General features: G+C 36.0%; 1 protein-coding gene across 2 annotated transcripts in view; it reads left to right on the top strand.

The window, feature by feature from the left end:
- plagl2 (pleiomorphic adenoma gene-like 2) overlaps positions 1-13,902 on the top strand; it is a 42,442-nt gene that overhangs the window by 9,749 nt on the left and 18,791 nt on the right. The gene's annotated exons all lie outside the window — the stretch shown is intronic.

A 13,902-nucleotide genomic window follows, 5' to 3' on the forward strand; every position in this document is an offset into this window, starting at 1 on the left:
CGTGTGTTCTCAGGCTAACCACAGCTCACTCCAGTGGCAACATAACAAAATTGTAGATGCTGATTTCCTCTCAAAGGGACAGAGAGAGAGAGAGAAGAGGAGAAAAAGAGAGAACAAAGGGAAAGAAATGAAAAAGAGCGAGAGAGAAGCTCTGGTGTTAACAAATGACCTCTGTTACTTGCTTTCTTCCTCTCTTTCACTCTCCCTCTCTCTTCCTCACAAAGTCCAGAACAGCACCAACAGACAGAGAGAGAGAGAGAGAGAGTGAGAAATGAAAGTAGAGAGAGGACTGTGGGTCTCTTTCTGTGTGCCCTCCAGTGGCAGCATGAAGTTTTCAGTTTGATTGAAGGGCCCTTTTCTCTGCTGTGTGGTGTGAAAGCTGTCCTAATTGAATGATAAAGTGGCCCGAGATGGAGTCCAGTGAATAGGCAACAATACACAGCCTGTGTGTGGTAGAGGGGTTTTTTTGGTTCTCGTCCAGGCCGTTCTCTCTCTCTCGCCCCGCTGTGAGTGGGGGTCCCATTATCGAGCGCTCTGCTAGATTCGGTCACATGACTCCTCCCCTGCCGAAGACCGGCCAATCAGACGGCCGCAGGGATATTTCTCAGCGACCATGTGGTTGAGTGCCCTCATTTAGCGAGCAGCTGACTCACAGCACATGTCTTTCTCTATCACACACTTCGCCTGCTGGACGCTGGCGAGAGAGAAAGTTCCATGGCCGTTCATTTTGAGCGAACGGCGTTAAAAGTCCAGACTGGCTCTGTAGTGGGACCGTACTCGATGAACGTGAAACGCTCTCTTCTGTTTAATCAGAGGCAGATGTTGTTCATCTTTTGATTCGACTGCTACTAATCAGGATGCAATTATTGTGTAGTTCACTAGCGGGTCACGAGCTGATTTTAGATGGTAATGCTTTATAATTCATTAGTGTTACATGTGTTACGAGTCCAAAACTGCACTGGATGAGCATCAGTGTCGTGTAGAGGATGTATGTCGAGGAGTTTTTGAAGTGTTGAAATTATGGAGATGTTTTTTCCCTCCCAAATTAAACAGCATAGTGTTATGCACGATGGAATCAAAAGGCAGTACACTAAAATTAAAAAAATAACAAAGACCATTTGTATCACAAATGTGCCTCTAAGAAAAAGCCCACTCTTAAGTTTCGGTTTGTCATCTTTTAAAAGGAAGTGGTTTGTAATGTCTCTTGAAATTGTTTGTAAATTCGCTAAGTTCTTTTGACCCAGCTTGTTTCAGTTTGTACTGCCAAAATAAATGTAGAGATAAATAATTGTTTATTTACATGGACAGTGTCTTCACGAATGTTACAGTAACTGTGTGCTGAGCATTGAGCTCTTTAGTGAACAAAGCTGACTTGTTTGGTTAGCAAAGACAAACAGTCTGAGAATTTTAGTTTTCTATTAACACATACATGAGATTAATGGCAATTGTTATTATTTCCCCTTAACTCACAGACAAATATACCTGAAAATGTTTGGTATAAAATAATAATTTTATTTATTTTTTATTTTATTTTACAAGATTACTATTTTTGATTAAACAAATGCATGCAGCTTTGTTAAATATAAACAAGTTTTTTCTTAAATATATTTTTTATAGATATTTTTTATTTTTGACCTAAAACTTGTGACCAGTAGTTAATGTGTATATACTTTTAGTAATACTTCACAGCAATATTACAAAATAAATAAATCATTTTCAAGTGAGAAATGACTCCACTGCATGGGTGTCATCAACAGTTGTGTGATTTTGAAATGCACAGTAATTGTCCCTGGACTCCTTTGGAATGATGGGAAATAATGGGTTCAACCAATTCAAATCCATAATCAAAACAAAGGTTTCTTCCAGAGTTGAGTAGATCAGTTTCTCTTGAGTTGTTGTCTGTCTAAAGCAGTTCCCCTGCTCTGTTTCTTCATCTTGTATTGGTTCACAGCACGCCTTTAAAAACCTTTTCTTCTGTTTACTCTCCTGGTTTCTTTTTCAGTGTATTTCAGAGGCATCACAATTTTGTCAGTAACACACCATTAACTACGACTTTTGCGTGTTTCCATAGGTTTATTCTTATCCATTGCAGTTTCTCCACTTATATATTTTTCACAATTCATTTTTAACCAAATATTCAGTCTGTCTGTATCATCAAGTTTCAGGATTTATCATGCACATTTCTTGACTCTACTCAACTTCCTTACTGTACTCTAGTTGAACTTCCTCTGCTGTTTGTGCCAGTAACATTGCAGATCCTTCCTCTCATTCAGCTGTTGTCCACTTTGAGTTTAAATATCTGCTGTGGGATGTGGAAAGTCAATCTCGTCATCAGTTTCAGACATTTGTGCCTGCTCAGCTTCATCGGTCGTTACAGTAGTCTGAGTTTAACATTGCTTTTCAACACTTTGCACTGTAAGAGAAATGCTTTGACCCTTTATATAAACCACTTTTAACCCCGGCTCCTGCTTCGCTATAAAACTGTTGCTGTCTTAAAGGTTTCCTCACATAGATCTTTTTTTATATATACAATAACGATTCATAATGGCCAGCAGGGTTGTCCGCCATTCAGAATTTAATTTAGCATGCAGTTAAAATCCATTTCAATTTTAAAGGAATAGTTCACACAAAAATGAAAATTTGCTGAAAGATAAGAAAGATCTGTGTGGAGAAATGCATTACATCACTTGCTCACCGATAGATCCACTGCACTGAATGGGTGCCGTCTGAATGAGAGTCCAAACAGACAAGAAAAACATCACACTAATGCACATGCCAGTTAATTTATTGTATTAAATATAACCATCAAAACATTTTAACTTTAAACTGTCACCTCTGCCCAAAATACAAGTCCATAAGCCATAAGACGTGAACGGTGCTTGATTTGTTTATATTTCTGCCTGCTTGAGATGAAATTACCTTTTCACTGGAGAAAGCAATATTTAAAGATGTTAAAAATGTCTTAATGATGTATTTTTTTTTTTTTTTTTTTTTACAAACATGCAGCTTGTGAATTATTGTGATGTTTTTATCAGCTCTTTGGACTGTTTGGATTCTGGTGGCACCCATTCACTTTGTGAGCAAGTGACCAAATCTGTTCCAATGTAGAAACAAACTCATCACATCTAAGATGGCCTGAGAGCGAGCACAGTTTTATCAAATTTTCAGTCCTATTCTTTTATTATATTTAAAGTAGCCAACAGCGTATGAAGTAGGATGAAATTGAATTAATTGTTTTTTAAATGCATATGTTTGCTTTTTAACTCAAAAATAACAGTTTGTCAACTCTTTCCTAGGATGCATTACTTGCACTAATTTTTACACTAAAAACTGGCATATTTAAGCATATTTTCACACTGATAATCTGGAAGTAAAGCCGTAAATATCCTTGTAAAGAATATTAAGTTGGTGACGGACCACAGACATGGAACTTTACAGAGGATCATCTCCTCCTCTTCTGTTCCTGGTGCAGTGCCAGGTCTATGCAGCCTTGCATCCATGTGCAACAGGTATGAGTAAACATCGAAGTAGTCCTATATAAACCTCCTGCTATAACCTGCAAATCCTTGGAAGGACGCAAGCTCCTTGATGTTTCTGGGTCACGGCCAGGTAGTAAGGGTGGAAATCTTTTCAGGACCTGTCTCCACTCCATTCCTCCATTCCCACATGGCCGAGATATTTGACTAATGTCCAAAAGTATGGCATGTCTCAGAGGACAGTTACATTCTTTCAGTGCACTGAATCCTCAAAACAAGCAATTCTATATTCAAAGACAAACATGGCATTGGCAGAGGAGACATTCATGCTGTTCAGCTCAGCATCACATTCTGGAAGCTGCTAGACTAGGGCCATTCAATTGGCGGCCCGTGGGTCAAATACGGCCCGCCATCCATCTCCATCTGGCCAGAGTAAGTAAGTACGTAAGTATGCAGGTCCAAATACACCTTAAATTGATTTTGCACTAATTAGTTTGTCCATAAGGTGGCAACACTGGCCCAGGCCAGCTGGAAAAAAAAAGGAAGAGATGCAATAACTACAATCTACCAGTGACGCAGTACCAGTGTTATTGGTCATAACTTTTGACCAGTGCCTACACCGGACGAAGATTATTATCATAGGAAGTAGCTTATAGATAGAGAGTCTGCGCGTTCAGTTGTAATGTTACGCATATGCTGTTCCACTTCAGACAAGCACGCCAGCAATTGAACGGACAAAAACACACACAATGTGTAAAAATATGTGGGTTTTGGCGAGTTACCACATAAACACAGTCTTAAATCAGTTGTTAAGCCCTAAACAACCAGAAAGAGTTGGGAGAAAATCGGGTATGTATTCGCGTCATGTCCATCCGGATTTAATGAGACAACGCTGGTTTGCAGTTTGTGACCGATGCAACGTTTAATCAAAGAACAAAAGAAAAAGAGAAATCACTCGACTGCTGTTCTTGCTGATTAACTTTTGTAGCTTGAATAAAGATTAATGGTAACACTTAAGAATAGGTAACACATATTAGTTGCATATTAGCATGCATATTACTAGATTATTAGCCATGTATTAGTGCTAATTAAGAACATATTAATGCCTTATTCTACTTGACCTTATTCTACATCCCTAATCTTACCCAATACCTAAACCTAACAACCACCTTACTAACTATTAATAAGCAGTAAATTAAGAATTTATTGAGAGAAATGTCGTAGTTAATAGTTAACAAGTGTTACCTATTCTTAAGTGTTACCAGATTAATCAATATATCTTATGCATACAATTTATAGTTTAAGATTTTTTTTTTATTACACTTAAATTAAAAGTTATGGTAACACTTTAGTATAGGGTCCAATTCACACTAATAACTAGTTGCTTATTAGCATGTCTATTATTAACATATTGGCTGTTTATTAGTGCTTATAAAGTACATATAATGTATGACATCCATAATCCTACCCAATACCCTAAACTTAACAACTACCTTATAAACTATTAATAAGCAGCAAATAATGAGTTAATTGAGACAAAAGTCATAGTTAATGTTTAGTTAATAGTGAGAACTGGACCCTAAAATAAAGTGTGACCAAAGTTATATTTGTTAAAGCCTGTTAAATGTTGAAAATAATGGCTTTAATAATAGCTAAAATTGAGGGAAAATTTTTATCTAAAGGGGGGGTGAAATGCTATTTCATGCATACTGAGTTTTTTTACACTGTTAAAGAGTTGGATTCCCATGCTAAACATGGACAAAGTTTCAAAAATTAAGTTGTACGTTTGAAGGAGTATTTCTGTTCCAAAAATACTCCTTCCGGTTTGACACAAGTTTCGGAAAGTTTTTTTCGAGTATGGCTCTGTGTGACGTTAGATGGAGCGGAATTTCCTTATATGGGTCCTGAGGCACTTCTTCCGGAAGAGCGCGTGCTCCCGTATAGCAGAGCACTGAGAGCAGAGGCATTCATTCACTGATCAGAGCGAGAGCGTCGCAAAATGTCACAAAAGGAGTGTGTTTTTGGTTGCCAGGGCAAGACAACCCTGCACAGATTACCAAAAGAGAAACAGCATTAAGGGACCAGTGGATGGAGTTTATTTTTACAGAGCATCAACGGAGTTGTGCAAGTGTTTGTGTTTGTTCCCTGCATTTCGAAGATGCTTGTTTTACAAACAAGGCCCAGTTTGACGCCGGATTTGCACATCGTTTATTTCTTAAGGATGATGCAATCCCAACGAAAAAGGGTCACGATCGTGTGTTGGAACCGCAGGCGGTGAGTAAAACTGCTTAAAATATCTCTGTGTTGTTAACTTAGCTATCGGCGCGTAAGCACATCAAGTAAACAACATGCGATGTTGTCATCAAACTGCACTTTCCACATGTACAGTTTAAAAAAAAAAAAGACGACATAAAGTGGAACTTAGTCATTTTCCAAAACCGCTAAGCAAATATATACAGTTTCAGTACATACCACATAGAGACGTCGTTGCTGATGCTGCTCTTGTTAAATTTCAGCCTCTGGATCTGATTCTGGATCATAAATAAACGGCTGAATCTGTCTGTTAGCCATGGTTTGTTTGGGATGATGGTTTTTTCCTCACGGTAATGTCACAGCTTCCAAACGCTCTCAACGCAAAAGCCTACTGGCGCTCGTGATTCTTTAGCTCCGCCCACACGTCACGCCTCCAGACGCTCGTGTTTTTCCGGGAAAAATCGGTACAGACTATCTTTCTCTTATGAATATAATAAAACTAAAGACTTTTTGGAGTTATGAAGGATGCAGTACTACTCTATAGGTACTCAAGATTAACAGGATATTGAGTGAAAATGAGCATTTCACCCCCCCCCCCCCCTTTAACCTTTTATAGATGTTCCTGTTGGTAACATTATTTAATTTTACTGCTGAATATGCATTTAGATTTAATTTATAATTGAATAGGCCTCCCCAGAAAGAGATTGGGACAGCCCCCTTCAAATTTTTCAGTTTGATAATCTGGTCCTCAGATGAAGATGATTGAATAGCCCTGTGCTAGACTCATTTAAAACATTGGTGTCACGAAGGCAGATTTACTGTGGGTTGTTTTCACTAGATGTACCTTCACTACTTTTATCTACATCTCTGAAATGGAAGCATTGACTGTGGCGAGGGACTTTCCTCAAAGCTACACAACTGTTTAAAGTCTTATATTCTGGTTCTTTGATTGAACATCTGAAAATCTACACCTAGCCAGCTTGCGTCACTCGTGTTATTTACGACTGTAGTGGGAGATGTCAAGGGGCTTTCGGCGTTTTGGAGACTCTTTAGGGTGAAGTGCATTATTATGTGTCACTAATGTGTCACATAATATTTCTTTAGGCTGAGGCACAATCTGACCACCTTCACTTTCCGTTTCTAGTTTGCAGTCGAGAAGTAGCTGACACTTGACCCTCGTTAAATAGCTTCGACACTTTAGTAAGTTGAATGCAAATGCATTTGCCGCACAAATAGTGATAAGGCTGTGCGATCAGCCCGTCTTCGGGTGATAAGAGTTCGGACATTACAGTTTGTTCTCACTTTTTTTGTGAATAACTTTACTCATTGTCATGTGCTACAGATTGTGTGTCCTCTTGAACACCGTGCTCTTTATGTACGCTCCGGTTTTCATCTCACTTTCAGGTTTTGTGTATCAAAGTCTTGTCAGGTGCCAGCCTCACTACAGTACACAACAAACACTGTTTGGTTAAACATGGGACATTGGTTCAAATGAACAGAAGATATACTAAACAGATACAGATGTTCCCTCACAGATCGAGCTGTAAGTGTAAAAAAAAAAAGTGATAGGTTGTTAAATGATTTCACATGAAGGTTTAAATAAACCCTACAGCGGGGTTCCCAAACTTTTCCATTTCACGAATCACGACCCACCTAGACAAGTATGATCTATTTCACGACCCACCGAAATATTGGAGATCAAAAACAGTTTATCTGGGGGGCGGGTTGTGTTAGAGTTAACACGTCCCTCGCTCGTAGATATACCTCCGGTCTCTCTTTCGGTGTGAGTTTGTGGATTTTTTTGTGCGGTGTTTTGGCCTGTTGTTTGCCGGGCAGAAATCATGAAGATAAATCTCTTCTCAACAGGGCATGTGATTTCGAAGTGTTGTTCATGCCCACACCACAAATCTTGCAATCTCATGAAGTTGGTTCAGTGCATATCCAGAGCGTGTAGAAGTGTTATTGAGGCACAAAGTGGCCCATTTTTAAGAAGATAACATATATTTACGATTTAACAAGTGAAAGTTACGAATACAAGTGTACTAAGTTATTAGAGTGAGTGTGTAGCCTATGTGTGGTCTTGGTATTCCTTACTTTATGGGGACTTTTTCTTGGTGCAGAACGTTTTGTGTGGGGGGTAGGGTTAAGGTAATGGGATAGAAAATACAGTGTAAAAACATGTAATCCATAACATTTAAAGATTGTGTCTATGGAATGTCCCCGTAAAGCAGGGAAAGCATCTGTGTGTGTGTGTAGGTTAATGTTGAATTGAGCGGGACTGAGGCAGCAGTCTGTTAACTATTCCACCGTTCACGTGAAACCCAAACCCTTTCAGCACTTAGCGATTAAGCCACACACACACACACGCACACACACACGCGCAGACTAACAGAAAGACATTCTCACCCCCTGTGTCCCGTTACACTATACACACAAACACACTTTTATGTCGTAAAGTTTGTCCTGATCGTGTCTTACTACTAGAGACTGATGATGTTTATGACTAAAACGATAGCCTATGGATTATTTTAATCTTGATGTGTCTGATAATCATTATGCAAATCTGATTTTAATGGATTGATTTGTTTTTGCTTTGTGACACAATAATTCATTTATCCTTATGCTACTGCACAAAATATTTAAATATTTAAATAATAATAACAAAAATAATTATAATGCAATTAATAATTAATAATGTTCTAATAATAATAACAATAACAATAATAATAATAATGCTTGCTATTATTATTATTTTAATTATTATTAAAAATGTAAAATAAAATATATAATAATCAAATTATCCTTATGCTAAAACACGAGGATAATAATAATTAATTTAATAATAATAATAATAATAAATAGTTAAATTATCCTTATGCTACAACAAAAATATTGTACATAGAAATATATTACTTTTTTATTTAATTGTTGTTGTTATAATTGTGTACAAATTATGAAAATTATCTAAATCTAAAGATCAAAAATATATATTTTTAAATTGTATTTATTCAGTGCATAAAATAATAATACAACGAATGATTACAATAACAACAATAATCCACATGTGTTTTATTGTTATTTATAAATCTATTTTACAATTGTAAAATATTTAATTTCTGTATTACTATTTCATTTATTATTTTATATTCTTAATAATGATTGACATTGTCATTTATTGTAATATACATTTAATACATGTACATATATTTGTAATATTTCAGTAATGATATTAACAATATTAACAATAATTCATATTTATTATTATCATCATCATCATTAAATATTTTAAGTTTTTTATATCTATATTCTTATTTTAAGTTTTTTATATCTATATCCTTATGGAATTTATAATCTTGTATTATTCCTAATAAGGATTGTTGTTATTATTTATTGTAATATACATTTATACATCCTTCATACATTTATTTTTCACATTTCATTATTTCCATTTGTAATTTTATTCTAATAATACATTCTACTTAACAGATTTAAGTATGAGAAGTTCCTTCTTTTTAATGTCTTTGTGCCTGAAAGGGAATTTCTCTGCATGCGCACATGCACAGCAGCTCAGCGTTTGTGCTGTTGATTGGTGGGTGTAGGTAGTGGGCTGGAAGACCACCCCGGGTTAGACAGCCATTGAAGGGAGAACAAGTGTTTTTAGCTCCGGGGAAGGAGAGAATAGAGGAAGAGAGAGCAGCGTCTTAATGAATAACTGCTCTGCCTCGGTGTCTTTCACCTCACGGTCTACGGGGAGTCCTCCCCCCGACACACACACATCGCTCTCTTTCTCTCCACGGCCCTTTCTTCTTTCTCTTTATCCTCATGCAGGATTTTCATTGCACATCAGTACGGCGAACTCGTGCACCAGAGCTTTGTTGCCTACATCAGTACACACGTCTTTATGTGTGTGTGTGTGTGTGTGAGGGAGGAGGGGAGCTGTAATGCATAGCTGATCTCTATCTGTCATCAGAGAAGCTGCGAGAGATTGCTTACGGAAGGACCCCACCTCACTGCATCACTATTCACACTTGTTCTTCTCTGATCTCTGAAGTCATCAAATATCTAAACACATGGCTTCTTTGAATCAGTTGTTCAGTACGATTCACTGATTCCAACTGAATATATTCACTGAATCAACCAAAGTGATTCCTGAGTCAACATGTGACTCTTTACTGAACTGCATCGCAGACAAAAGAGCTTGGGGAAACTGTGGAGCAAAGTTATTATACTGTAGTTAACTGAAACTAAAACTATAAAAACCATGAGCACATTTAAAACTAAACAGACTAAACTAAATATATCATGAAATATTAAAAGAAAAATGTTATTGCCAAGACAACATTTCTCAACTTAATGTACTAAAATAACTAAAACTGGAATAAAAATGGGAAAAAACTATGGACCTATTTGAAAAAAGAAAAAAAGAAAAGCTAAACTGATAAAATTACTAATAGTATAAAATATTTAAATATTAGACATATTTAAAAACAAACATACAAAAAAAAAACTATCTATATATAACAACAAACTGTTAAAAATATAGTAAACTAAACTATGTAAAAAAAGAAACAAATGAAATGTCAAAAACATGCAGTAAAAGTACTCAAACTGAATTGAAATTAAAATAATACAGGATACACTGCTGTTCAAAAGTTTGAGATCAGTAAGAATTGTATGTGTTTTTAAAGAAGTTTCTTCTTATCAAGGCTGCATTTATTTAATAAAAAATTTAATTGTATTAAATATTGTTGCAATTTAATATAACAGTTTTCTATTTTAATATACTTTAAAATCAAATTTATTTATATGATTTTTTGATAAATCTAATTTCAAAAAGAACAGTGTTTATTCAAAATATACATTTTGTGTTACAATATACTATTCCAAAGTTTGGGGTCAACTGATTTTCTTTCTTTCTTAAAGAAATGTATACTTTTATTCAGTGAGGATGTGTTACATGGATAAGAAGTGATAGTAAAGACTTATATTGTTAGAAAAGATTTCAGTTTTGAATAAATGCTGGTCTTTTTAACTTTTTTATTCGTCAAAGAATCAAAGAAAAACGTAACACATATTCCAAAAAAATTAAAAATCAAAAAACAGCATGATAGTTTCAACACTGATAATGAATCAGTATATTAGAATGATTTCTGAAGATCATGTGACACTGAAGACTGGAGTAATGATGCTGAAAATTCAGTGATGCGTCCGGCGGCAAGATGCAGAATCCGATCACGTTTCGAAAGAAATCTGAGGAATGTCTTCTGCACCACAACCATTTTCACTGCCTGTTTATGCAGGAATGTTATTTTTACAACTTTCTCTCTCCCCTCCTCCACGTCTCTCCTTTACTGAACATCTTCTAAATCCAGACGGGAAAGAAGAGAGAGATGGGCTCTCCTCCAGTAAACAAAAAATGAGCTAACTTTGGAGTTGATTGACAGAAAGGCTGAAAGAGAGAGAGGTCTATTGTAAAGTGTTGCCGATATCTGTAAACAACAGAGTCGTGGAAACAATAACTGTTGTTTTAAGCGGCGCTGACGAAGCTTAACTTAGAGATTGTTTGTTGCTGAACACATCTGAAAGAGAACGAAGGGAGAGAAGAATCAGAGAGCAGATTTTAATGTGCATAGTTTCTCGTCATTAAAATAAAATCCACACTTGTGTGAAACACCGTTTGATTAGACACGTCTAAATAGAAGCTCAGATGTTTCTGTGAGTGAGTAATTAAGTTTTATCGTCAGGTTTAACTCATAAAAGTAAATTTTAGTACATTTTAGAGGTGATTAAAGTTAAAGTACTTGAGACGGCATGATTCTAATCATGTTTTTTTTTTTACTTAATCTACACTGCAGTATAATTAGCATCTTGCAATGTAAATATAAAGTTTAAGGAATATGGTAAAAAGATTGGGGTTGATTAGGTTATTTAATGTTTTTAAAGTCTCTCATGCTACCATGCATTTGATCAAAAATGCAGGAAAATTTTTAAATATTATTACAATTTAAAACAATTGCTTTCTATTTGAATATATTTTAAAATGTAATTTATTCCTGTGAAGCAAAGCTGTATTTTCAGCATCATTACTCCAGTCTTAAGTGTCACATGATCCTTCAGAAAAGTTTTTGCTGAATTGATGCTCAAGAAATTATCAATGTTGTGCTAAATAATATTTTTCTGAAACATTGTTTGAAGAACAGCATTTTTTTGAAATAGAATTTTTTGTATCGTTATAAATTAAAGCCACTTTTGATCAATTTAATGCATCCTTTCTGAATAGAAGTATAGATTTCTTTACCACAAACTTTTAGTTTATTATATATTTTATTTTCTTTAATTTTACTTGACTTTTTTTTTATTCAATAAGCGACTTATTGAAACATATACTGTACATTATATATATTATATTAAAACATATACATGTATTCAGGAAACAAATTCATGACTGGACTGGTATTGTTCACACTTTTGTTTCTGGTGCAGTTTCACCAAGAAATAAGCAGCAGCTCATCTCAAGCATTTGTCACAAATATACAATATAAAAAGTAGTTTAAACAAAAATATAGTTTTGATAAAAATACCAGTTCTCAGTTCTCACACCCAAAATCATTTTGGACTGCGTCTGAAACTGCGTCGTTTTAGGAAGCACATGATTAAGAATGCTGAAGGAATGACAGAATGAAAGAATAAAAGCATGATTGAGATATAACGCAGAGACATGGAGAAATGTTTGAGGGATGCGGTAGGGAGTTGGGAGAGTGCGGGAGAGAGAGGAAGAGAGTTGGCACGTTGCCGTCTGGCAGGATGCCTGCTGTTCTGGAGCTCTGTGTCACCACCAGGACTCCCTGCCAGAAGGGGTTTCCCCTGACTCACCTCAACTCAAACACACACACACACACACCCCCCATTCACAGTGACATCAAAATCAACCCACATTGTGAACCCCACATACACTAGAGCTAAACCTGAGATATCTTTAACCTCTTATCTATCTCCACCATACTCTGTCTCTCTGTCCCCAGATCACCTGCTTATTTACATTTATGTGGAAACCAAAAGGCCTCAGTATCTCGTCCCGTCTTAAAGTTGTTTTTTTAGCATTCACGAGGGGAATCCCTGAGGAAATCAGAAAGGCATCTGGCAGCAATATCTTTTAACTCCACACATGGCTTTTCCTGTTATCCAGCTCTTGTAGCTTCTGATAGCTTCCAAAATCAGACTTAAAGCAAAACACCCCTTCAACTAAACATCGATTTGTTTGCTCTGTCATTGCTCGGCCGCAAATTAGATCAGGGAGGGAACCCGCTTTAATTGGCCTTTGTTTGTGAAGCCTGTTAATTTCCTTTTATCCACTTTTTTCTCAGGCGTCGTTAAGTGGGGTCCGTGTGTTGGCCAGATGTCTTCATGCTACAAGTATATTGAGAGCTTTTTTCAACGTGAAGAAAGGATGAATGAAAGGGGATACAGAGAGTGCCGTTTACTCTGTGGCGTTTGTGCACCGAGGGGTCAATGGTTATAAAGTCAATGGAGCAGAAATGTTTTTTGCTGACTTTTTTGGTTTCGTTGAGATTTTTGAATGTGTTGTTTGTTTTGAATTACAAAACGGATAGTTCATGTTGTGCTAAAGTGCACAATATGTTAACAGCTTTGATGCTAAACACTTCTTACTAGAGCTGCAACTAACGATTATTTTTTCTGTCGACTAATCTAACGATTATTTTTATTACAATAAATAATTAATCTAATGTTCTTTTTTTTTATTAGTTAATGAATCCTTTGGATAACTTTACAAAAAATATAAGTGCAACTTCTAATATAATATTTCAACCTTTATTCATTTTCAACTTATGTGGTTGAAGTTTTTACAGTATAAAATAAACAAGAGGCAAAGAAAATTATTTTACCATGGTAAATATGAGCTTATGATAGCGTTTATAATTAAACCACAGTAGCCATAAATTTACAGTTGTCTGAGACGTCATGAAATGTTCTTTAGCATCACAAACCATAAAATGTAGTCAGGGTTCTGCTATGGTTTAGCATGGTTTCCAGAGATCTGGAGCTGATTTGGGGTGGCTTGGTGGTTTGTGACTGTTGTCTCGTGGCGCGCTGTCTTTTAAGGGGCCGTTTTTGTAATTTTTGTAATTTTTGTAGTCAACGTAATTGATGACAT

This window comes from Carassius auratus, chromosome 23 (genome assembly GCF_003368295.1).
Source record: "Carassius auratus strain Wakin chromosome 23, ASM336829v1, whole genome shotgun sequence".
In the NCBI taxonomy this organism is placed as follows: Eukaryota; Metazoa; Chordata; class Actinopteri; order Cypriniformes; family Cyprinidae; genus Carassius; species Carassius auratus.